The 10,627-nt window shown below is 32.9% G+C and overlaps 1 pseudogene; it reads left to right on the forward strand.

The window, feature by feature from the left end:
- The first annotated feature begins 3,206 nt into the window (after nt 1–3,206).
- Nucleotides 3,207–5,092, forward strand: LOC103714446 (annotated as a pseudogene).
- The last annotated feature ends 5,535 nt before the right edge of the window (nt 5,093–10,627 follow it).

Below are 10,627 nucleotides of genomic sequence, written 5' to 3' on the forward strand. Positions count from 1 at the left end.
AAAAGGTGGATGTATTCAAATTTCAAAATCCCCATCCTAAAATTTGGAATTATGTGGTTTTCTGATGATGTGGCAAGAATATTATTTACTCTTATTTGCTTTGAAATTTTGGTGAATTTCTAGAGAGGAAAGATGTTTCTCTCTCCTATCCATTTAATAGGTACAGAGAAGAGATAGAGATTTTTTTGTGTGTAAAATATGTGCAAAATTCTTTTACTTTTTTGTACGTACGTGGATTTCTTTCATTTCAATATAATTTAAGTTTTTGTGCCACCAAAGATCTAATTTTAGTATAATTGAATTTTCTTGCCAGTTTTTTTGTGCAAGTGAGCAGTTTTTTTGTTTCTTAATGCGTAAATATGTGCAAAATTACTTTTCATTTGTGTGCATGTATGCAATTTGTTTTTTGAGTGGAACAATTTGGTATGTATGAATCACTAAAAAACTATTTTTTAAAAAAAAACCACTACAAATATAATATTAGTACAACTGAGTTTTCTTGTATGTATTTTTTTATATGTGCATGCAATTTTTTTATTATGCGTAAAAATTATCGAGTATTCCTTATGTACAATTTTTATGCATTTTCTTTTTTAGCATGACTTCAAAAAATTTGAATTTATACGTAATAAAATTCCTTATTGTATGCCAAAAAAGTAATTACCTTGCATGCATAAAAATCTAATTTTATTTGAATCTAATTTTCTTTTTTATTCATGAATGGATTGCATGCATTTTTTGTGTGTGCATGCAATTCTTTTTCATATGCAAACATATTCACATAAAGAATTTTATTGCATATTAAAAACCTAATTTCAGTACGATCGAGTTTTTTTATGTGCGTAAAAAATCTAAGTTTATTTGAATATAGTTTTGTTAGTTTATTTTTTGTTTGGTACATAAGTATTATATTTAATTTTTTTTATGCATACAAGTTTTTTTGATGGGAATATATTTGTATGTAAAGAAATCCATTGCAAGCTAAGAATCTAATTTTAGTATGATTGAATTTCTTTGTGTGCATAAAAATCTAATTTAATGTGAATATAATTTTTTAATTATTTTGTGGATGAATGGAATTGCATGTATTTTTGTGTGTGCGTGCAATTTTTTTTGCGTAAATATGTGTACATAAAGAATTTTCTTTTTTGTGCCCTCCAAAATCTAAATTTAGTACGATTGAATTTCTTGCATGCATTTTTTTTATATGCATGCAAAATTTTTTATTATGCGCTATTTTTTTCCTTATGTGCATTTGTGCTTTTTTGTTTGTAAATTTGTACAATATTATTTCTGTAACATGACTTTCAAAAATTAGAATTTAGTACGTAAAAAATTTTCTTGCATGTTAAAAACCTAATTTTATCGCATACATAAACTTCTAATTCTATTTGAATCTTTTTTTTTGCATGCATGGAATTTCACACATTTTTATATAAGAAAAATTAATTTATTTAATTAATTAATATATTGATTAGTGCATAATATTTTTTAAAAAATAAAGAGAGGTAAAGATATATTTAGGTTTTAAAAGGAGTTGCAAATTGACATATATATACATATATAGATAATATATATATATAATATTATATATATATATATATATATATATATATATATATATATATATATATATATATATATATATATATATAATATACACAGACACATGTATACAGACATATATATAGAAATTTTGCTTTTATGTTCTCGCATAGATTTCTATAATAATAGAAATTTTTTCTTTCATATTCTATTTTTCTTGTATGTCATTTTTTTAGTGAAACTTTTTTGTGCTCATTAATCATTAAATAACAAATGTTCCTTTTATGTATGTGCATTGATTTTTATATTACTAAAAGTTTCGCATGCATGGGAATGATTGAATTTAAGATTCATTTTTTCCCTTTTTGTGCATGCATGAATTATTTTGTGTACATGGAAATGTTTAAATTTTTTATATGCATGCATGGATTTCTATATTAATAAAAATTTATTTTTCTTTCATGCATGTGTGCATGGATTTCTATATGAATACAAATTACTCCTTTTATATTCTATTTTTGTTTGCATGCTTTTCTTTTCGAGTAGAACTTCTTTTTATGTACTAATGAGTAAATAATAAAATTTTTTATGTGTGTTCATAAATTTCTATCATTGCAAGAAATTGGGATTTTATCGACCCTTTTTTGCCGACGGTTTTTACAAGCGTCGGCGATTTTCGGTCCAGGAAAGCATCGGCCATAGATGACGCTAATTAGCGTCGTGGTAGATTGTGGCCTAAGACGACACGTATACACGTCGTCAGAACTCAAATTCACAACAAAAAACAAGCGGGCCATTCCCCTCCTCATTCTGCATCTCGATCTCAAGCCCTAGCTCCTCTCCTCCCTCCTCTCCGGCGACGAGCTGCCCACCCTTGCCCTCTCTGGCGCCAAGCGACGTCCGACGGCAAGGTCTTCTCCTCCTCCCTCCTCTCCGACGACGAGCGGCCGACCCTTGTGCTCTCCGGCACCGAGCGACATCCGACGGCAAGCTCCTCTCCTCCTTCCTCCTTTCCGGCATTTTATTGGAGGTGAGTTTTTTCCCCAACCCCCTCCCTGACTCGGCAAGGACGAAGGGCTCCTTGTCTAGTCAGGGACTCTGTAACTCTAATTTTTTGAGGATGGAAATTATTATATTTTTCTGTTTAAGGGCATATCGATTTCATCTTCTGATTCATTAGATAAGCCATTGGGCTGCAATCTAATTATACTTACATTGCTTGCATGGGTGGCCGCAATCAGAGCGGAAAAGATATGCATTTTATTCTAGGAAAAGAATGAATACTTCAATCCATACAAGATGAAATGAAAAATCTGCACAGATAGGTTGGTCCTCTTGAAGCAGAGTTCGTGTTTTTGATTCCAATACCCTATTTTTGATGCTTGTAAATGAATTTCTTCTGAAATCCGACCGTACGTTGGAATGGTGGCTGCTAAAATTTTCTCTTTGTTTCCTCCTTTTTTTCTTAAAAAAAAAAAAATCCATGTAGTTGAGTGTTTTAGGTTAAACTAATTCACAATTAATTTTCAGAATTTTGACCGTCAAATTTTTGTTAGATGTGGGGTTTGGGAAGGAGAGGCCATGTTTGTCTCATGATTAGTAGGGTGTCTTTGGCTTAAAAAAAAAAGAAAAAAAAAAAGAAAAAAAAAAGTGGGGATGGGTGCGGAGGAAGAAAAGTTGTTTGGACTGTTCATCTCTTTCTTTTCCATCTGGTCCTGGTCATAGACAAAAACAGGGAGGGCCGACATGTGCTTCTTTACTTGACCGTGAGTGTTTCAAAATTGACGGCCAATGCCAACACCAACAACATGTGACGTTTTTAATTTCTGGTGGCCCTTTCATGTTTTATTATGTTACAGTTACAATTTTTTTATAACAAGTTTCTGAAGCAACCAACAGATTTTTATATTAGGTCTAGGATCCTACTTTATCTGTGGCATTAGCTGATTTGTTCCACTAGTTAAATATCTATATAATGCTTGTTTGAACTAGTACATGAATCGACTATTCCTGTTGCATGCTCTAGATTTTGGATAATATATGGGAGAGAATGTAAAACAGAAAGAGAATTATAAGTAATGCTGATTACTTCCACCTCAGTATTTCTGCTAGGTATTCATATCTTAGAAAAGGTTGTGTAAAGTTTATTCCTTGCTTTGGATTCGGAGATGGTTAGTGCCGCTCTAGCTTGTAGAAAAAGGTCTACTTAATTTTGCTACAAATTTCAAGGCTACCTTTCTAAAACTGTCTGAGGATTCTTGTTATTGTTTCTATATTGCAGCATCCACACATGATCAGGAGGTATTCAGTTTTTATCCAGAGAACCGACCATGTAATGGCTTTGAGGAAGCACTACAAAGATATAAAGAATTAGTTCCACATCTTCGATTAGCTGGTCTGTACGATGCTCTTACTTACATGCTATTTTTTTGTCAACCTCATATAGATCATTGTGAAGTTCCTATTTGGTCATGACTCTGGACCTTCTTGACAGGACCAACATCCTTTGCACCAATAATTGAAACAGCCATCGGCTTTGTAGATAATAGTGGTGGCCGATATCATGTTCTTCTTATAATAGCAGATGGACATGTCAGCTATTTAAGATGCTTCTCTTTTCAATTTTTCGTTGTTATTTTCCCTATTCGTAGATTTTTATTTTATGCAATAAAAGAGCACTAATTTGAGATAGTAAAGCCTTTTTATTTTTTTTTAATCATATATTTACTGTTAATTATTCTGACTTGCATCTCTTATGTTGGTACTTGGTAGTGATTACCCGCTGTCAATAGTTCTAGTTGGAGTTGGTGATGGACATGGGACATGATGCGAGAATTTGATGATAATATACCTTCACGCGCATTTGATAATTTCCAGGTTACAAACTGAACATACATAAGTATGATACTACATATGCATATGATGAGTGGTCATTTTGTGATTTGGTTTTATACAGTTTGTGAACTTTACAGAGATCATGTCTAGAAATATTGCCAACAGCAGAAAGGAGACAGAGTTCGCGCTTGCAGCATTGATGGAAATCCCATCACAGTATAAAGCAACAATAGACCTTCAACTTTTGGGGTATTAGGATGATGTTTCTGATTCATGATTCTGATTAAACAATGTTTCTGCTGTTCAAGTTATTTCCTTTTTGTTCCCCAGTAAACGAAGAGGAACCCCAGAAATGATTGATCTCCCTCCATCAATTAAAAGTCATGGTTCAGCATATTCAAATCCCAAATACTCACACTCAAGCAGCTCGGAGCAAGGTGCTGGAGTTCATATAAGAGCGTCAGCCATTCCATCAGAGAGTTCTCTAGAAGAGAAACAAGTAAATAAATTGATTTACATATATGGTTTTCCTTTTTTTTTGCAGATTCCTGAGACTTCAAACGCTCATAGAGATGATGATGATGGAACTGAATCCCGCCCCTGATACCTTCTAGACTGGTTTTTATAGAGTTTGATATGTATATGTTTCTTATTTTGCAAAGTACATTGTAATTCTAAGATATGACAATTTAAATATTTCGAATGATTTGAATGTTTGTGTCAATATAAATATAATTGTTATAATGTGTTTTTATAATTTACATTCGTATTTTTATTTTTTTAAAAAAAATAGCAATCCGGACGCTTTAAAGCGTTGGTAAATAAAAGTTGTGGTACGCCTACGCCGACACTTTAAAGCGTCGTTAAACTGAATGCCTACCCAGAACTGGCATGCTTTGGGCTTTCCTAACGCTTTAAAGCATGCGTTGGTAAATAAAAGTTGTGGCACGCCTACGCCGACGCTTTAAAGCGTCGGTAAACTGAATGCCTACCCAGAACTGGCATGCTTTGGGCTTTCCTAACGCTTTAAAGCATGCGTTGGTAAATAAAAGTTGTGGCACGCCTACGCTGACGCTTTAAAGCGTCGGTAAACTGAATGCCTACCCAGAACTGGGCATGCTTTGGGCTTTCCTAACGCTTTAAAGCATCGGCGAATGTCGTTTTTGCCGACGCTTTTATTAGCGTCGGGAGAGCCAAAGCGTCGCCGACGCTTTTACGACGCTTCTGTTTGCGTCGCGGAAATTTCAACCGACACTTATAAACGTCGGTAAAGATTATAAAAAGCGTCGGAAAAGATAAATTTTCTTGTAGTGTATATTCATAGAAGTTTTTCGCATTTAATTTTATATTATTAGAAATTTTTATGTGCAATTTTTTTCTATGGAGAAATGATTGAATTTGCTTTTTTCAATTTTCGTGCATGCGTCAATTTTTTGTTGTGCATGGGAATGATTAGTTTCTTACATATCTGCGTGAATTTCTATAATAATAAAAATTTCTTTTATGATATATTTTTCTTGCATGTGTTTTTTTAGTGAAATTTTTTATGCATACGAATCACTAAATAAAAAATTTTTATTTTATGTGCATGTATCCATCAATTTTTATATTAATAAAAATTTTTGCGTGCGATTTTATACTAATATAAAGTTTATGTGCGATTTCTTTTTGCAGGTGGGAATGATTGAATTTGCAAATAATTTTTTTTTTTTTTTGTGTGTGCGTCAATTTTTTTTTGCATTGGAATGATTGAATTTATTATGTGTGTACATGAATTTCTATATAACTAAAATTTTTTTTCCTCTTTATGCATGTACTAACTTTTTTTTGATTTTTTATATAGGAATGATCATAGGTGTAGAAACGTTTAAATTTTCGATCGATTTTTCTATATTATGCATCATGCATACACTTTTTTTTTTACATAAATCTATATCAAAAATCGTTTTTTAGAATTTTTGATTATTTTTTTTGTGTAACATGCCTATGATTTTTTTTAACATATTTTTTGAAATTATCACTACTTTTATTTTTTTAATTTTCCGAATTTAGGAAGTGGGGCAGGGTGATGTGCCCGTTTGGGGTTTGCAGGTTACATACTGATAGAAAATGACAAGTTGAATTATTGGCTAAAGAGCCAATAATTCATAAGCCACCAAACCAATCAAAATCGCAATAATTACATTGCGAGCGCTTAGCTGTGTCCATAGAAAATGACAAGTTGAATTAATGGCTAAATAGCCGGTTCACATGCAGCTGTCCCTGAGCCAGCAAACCAACCTAAGTCGCAATAATTACATGGCGAGAAGTTGGGTGTGGGGCAACTTTGACGTGCAACGGGCCGCATCGTTTGTAAAACAAATTAAGAAACCAAGCTTTCACATCACTTGTTCTCAAACGTATTATTTTATAATGTAGACCGCTGATTTCGTCCTTACTTTTTTTTCTTTTTTTGGGTACAAGTCTCAATCCTATTTAAACCATGACATGCATCGCAAGTTCCATATATCATTAACCTTATAAAAATTAAAATGTAAACAGTGCGGGCTCGCAAAATCTCCTAAACGTTCCTCGCCTCTATATCTTCCCTTGCATTAAAACAAGTAGTGTTTGGTTTTTTCGTTGATGTTTAAAAACGTCATCAATAACCATATGCTTCACTTTTATTATTTATGTCATCGGTGGTCATTATTGGATAGGAGCCATTTGCTCCATGCAGATTCTACTCAATTGGGAACCGTCTAATAATGCAAAAGTATTTATATAAAAATGCCCACTTGTTTAACCCCGAACAACGTGAATATGTTGTCTAAAACTGAAGATATTATTTTCTATGTTGCATGCATTTTATGTGATGGTGTACGTCGGTATCATATTTTTGTAGCGGTTCATTGAGATGACCGTCTGATAAATGACTGACTTGGCTGCATGCAAGGTTGTTGTAGTGCATACGGCATGGAGAACAGTTTCTTTTAAAACAGACGGTTAGAATTCAGTGATTAATTGATTGTGTCAAACTTAGTCGGTCTTACTAAACTTCATCTTGATAGATTTATGATAAATTATGCCAAACTTAGTCGGCCTTCATCTTATTATATAAAAGGTGCTCCCGTACATTATAACTGAAGAGCAGAAATATAATTCTTTTTTTTTTTGTTTATTCTCCTTTTTTTTCTTCAAATATGTCAACACAAACAACAGAGGCCCAAAGTTAAACAATGGGGGCTTGCAGAATTTCCTAAACGTTCCTCGCGTCTATCTCCGCTTGCATTAGAACACGTTGAGTGTTTGGTTTTTTCATTGATGTATAAAGATGTCATCAATAGCCATATGCTTCACTTTTATTATCTATGTTATCGATGATCATTATTGGATAGGTGCCATTTGCTCTTCTACTCAATCCAAAACCATTTAGTAATGCAAATATATATATATATATATATATATATATATATATATATATATATATATATATATATATATATATATATATATATATATATATATAAAGATGCTCGCTTATTCAACCCCGAATAACATGAACGTGTTGCATATCTGAAACTGAAAGATATCATTTTCTGCATTGCATGCATTATTTGATCGTGTACGTTGGTATCATATTTTTATAGTAGTTCATTGAGATGACCGTCTGATAAATGACTCACTTGGCCGCATGCAAGATTGTCGTAGTGCATACGACATGGAGAGTAGTTTCTTTTAGAAGAGACTATTAGAATACAGTGATTGATTGATTGTATCAAACTTAGTCGGTCTTGATTGATTTATGATAGATTGTGCCAAACTTAGTCGGTCTTACCAAACTTCGTCAGCTTTCTAGTACTATATAAAGGCTGCTCCTATACATTATCACTGAAGAGCAGAAATATAATTCTTTTTTCTTATTTTTTTATTCTCCTTTTTTTTCTTCAAATATTTCAACGCAGACAAGGGAGGCCCAAAGGTAAACAATGCGGGCTCGCAAAATTTCCTAAACATTCCTCGCCTCTATCTCAGCTTGCATTACAAGTAGAGTGTTTGGTTTTTTCATTGATGTATAAAGATGTCATCAATAGCCATATATATGCTTCACTTTTATTATCTATGTTATCGACGATCATTATTGGATAGGTGCCATTTGCTCCATGCAGATTCTACTCAATCCAAAAACCATCTAGTCATGCAAAAATATATTAAAAAAATGATGCCCGCTTGTTCAACCCTGAACAACATGAGCGTGTTGTGTCTGAAACTGAAAGATATCATTTTCTACATTGTATGCATTATTTGATCGTGTACGTCGGTATCATATTTTTGTAGCGATTCATTGAGATGACGGTCTGATAAATGACTGACTTGGCTGCATGCAAGATTGTCATAGTGCATACGACATGGGGAACAATTTTTTTTAGAACAGAGGATTAGAATTTATTGATTGATTGTGTCAAACTTAGTCGGCCTCATCAAACTTCAGCTCGATTGATTTGAAATTGATTATGCCAAATTTAGTCGATCATATTAAACTTCGTCAGCCTCGTAGTACCATATGAAGGCAGCTGGCTTCTATACATTATAAGCGCAGAAATATAATTTTTTTTCTCTTATTCTTTGATTCTTTACTTTTTATCCAAATATTTCAACACAGACACGGCATGGGTCTTCTAGCGGGATAAGATAGGAATATATTGCACCCATGTGGGCGTTGGCTGTGGAGCAATCGTAGAAAAAGCAAATGAGTTAAAACTGCAAAATATTCTAAATGGTTGCAGACTTCGGTTAAGATAAACTAACGTGGTATAGACTTGTGAAGTTGTGTTGAATAAAGAATCCACGTGGTGAAATGTATACATACCGCACCTAGATTCACCAGGGGGCATCGCGAGATGCGCAACTCTATCTTGGGTGCTCTACTGAGATCCAACATTAGCCACGAGTTTCATGTTCGTCGGGCCCTTACTTAAATGCCCTACGACACCCAAGGCGTTTTTGCCTCCGTTCCTCCCTCCCTCTGGTGCCCTTGCGCCAGACCCCAGAGATTAAAAAAACGGGAAGATCATCGGGCCCTGGTTCCCCACGACAAAAGCGGAGACTTCCACGCGAGGAGAAGGAGCGTATCACCAAGTTCGAAGGTCAACTATCTTTGGAACCCGCGTCATCTAAGTTCTATTTAAAAAAGCCGTTACTAGTGGAGCTTTTGAAAGTAGTGCCCAGACCTATTTGAAGCAGAACATTTATAAAAAGCTATTTATTATTTGGTAAATACATTTCTAAAGTGTTATGGCACTTTAACATATATTTGGTAAATAAACTGAAAAAGTAATTTTGTGTGACAAAATGACCATAAAGAAAATTACCAGTATTATATAACAGAGTATAATAAAATATAATATATATTAATATATAAATATATGATATAGTATAATATTAATGTAATGTAATATAATATTATTATAATATAGTAATATAACATTATGTATTATAGAATAATAATTTAATATAATATTAAATTATTTAAATAATATATCAATGTATTATGATATAATGTAATATAATATTATATTTATAGTATAATACAATAATAAATATATAAAATCTTATAATTATTAGTGTAAATTAATTTTTTATCCTTCTAATGACCATTTATCTCTCTAACAAATAGAGAGAAAGGAAGAAGAAGATTGAGAGGGAAAGGGAGAAAGGAAGAGGCGAGATAAGGATTTTGGGGGGAAAAAATGTGATTTAAATGGAGGTATTTTGGTCCAAAAATAGCTTCCTGACAAAGCTAAAAATAGCATTTTTGGAAAGCTCCAAATTAGAGCTTCTCCCCAAAAGCTGTTTTCAGCTTCTCCCAAAAGCTGAAACAGCTTTCTAAAAATTTTACCAAACACCATGTTTTATTTAAAAGTACTTTTGGAGGATCAGAAAGTGATTTTTGTCCCTTCAAAAGCTTCTCCAAACAGGGCCTTAGTATTAGCACAGGAGATCATTCGACGCATCTAAACTCAATATCATGCTGACATAGTATCAGTACAGAAGATTGGCTCGATATATCCAAATTCAATATTCTGCCGATGTAGTATTAGTACAGGAGATGGTTCAACATATCTAAATCCAATACATTTCTCTGTAACAAGATCAGTTCAATATGGATACAGTACATATATCTAATACATAGTACGGCATAGAAGATGGTTCGATATATCCAAATTTAATATTATATTGGTATAGTATCAGTACTGGAGATGGTTCG

Source organism: Phoenix dactylifera, chromosome 14 (genome assembly GCF_009389715.1).
Source record: "Phoenix dactylifera cultivar Barhee BC4 chromosome 14, palm_55x_up_171113_PBpolish2nd_filt_p, whole genome shotgun sequence".
Lineage (NCBI taxonomy): Eukaryota > Viridiplantae > Streptophyta > Magnoliopsida > Arecales > Arecaceae > Phoenix > Phoenix dactylifera.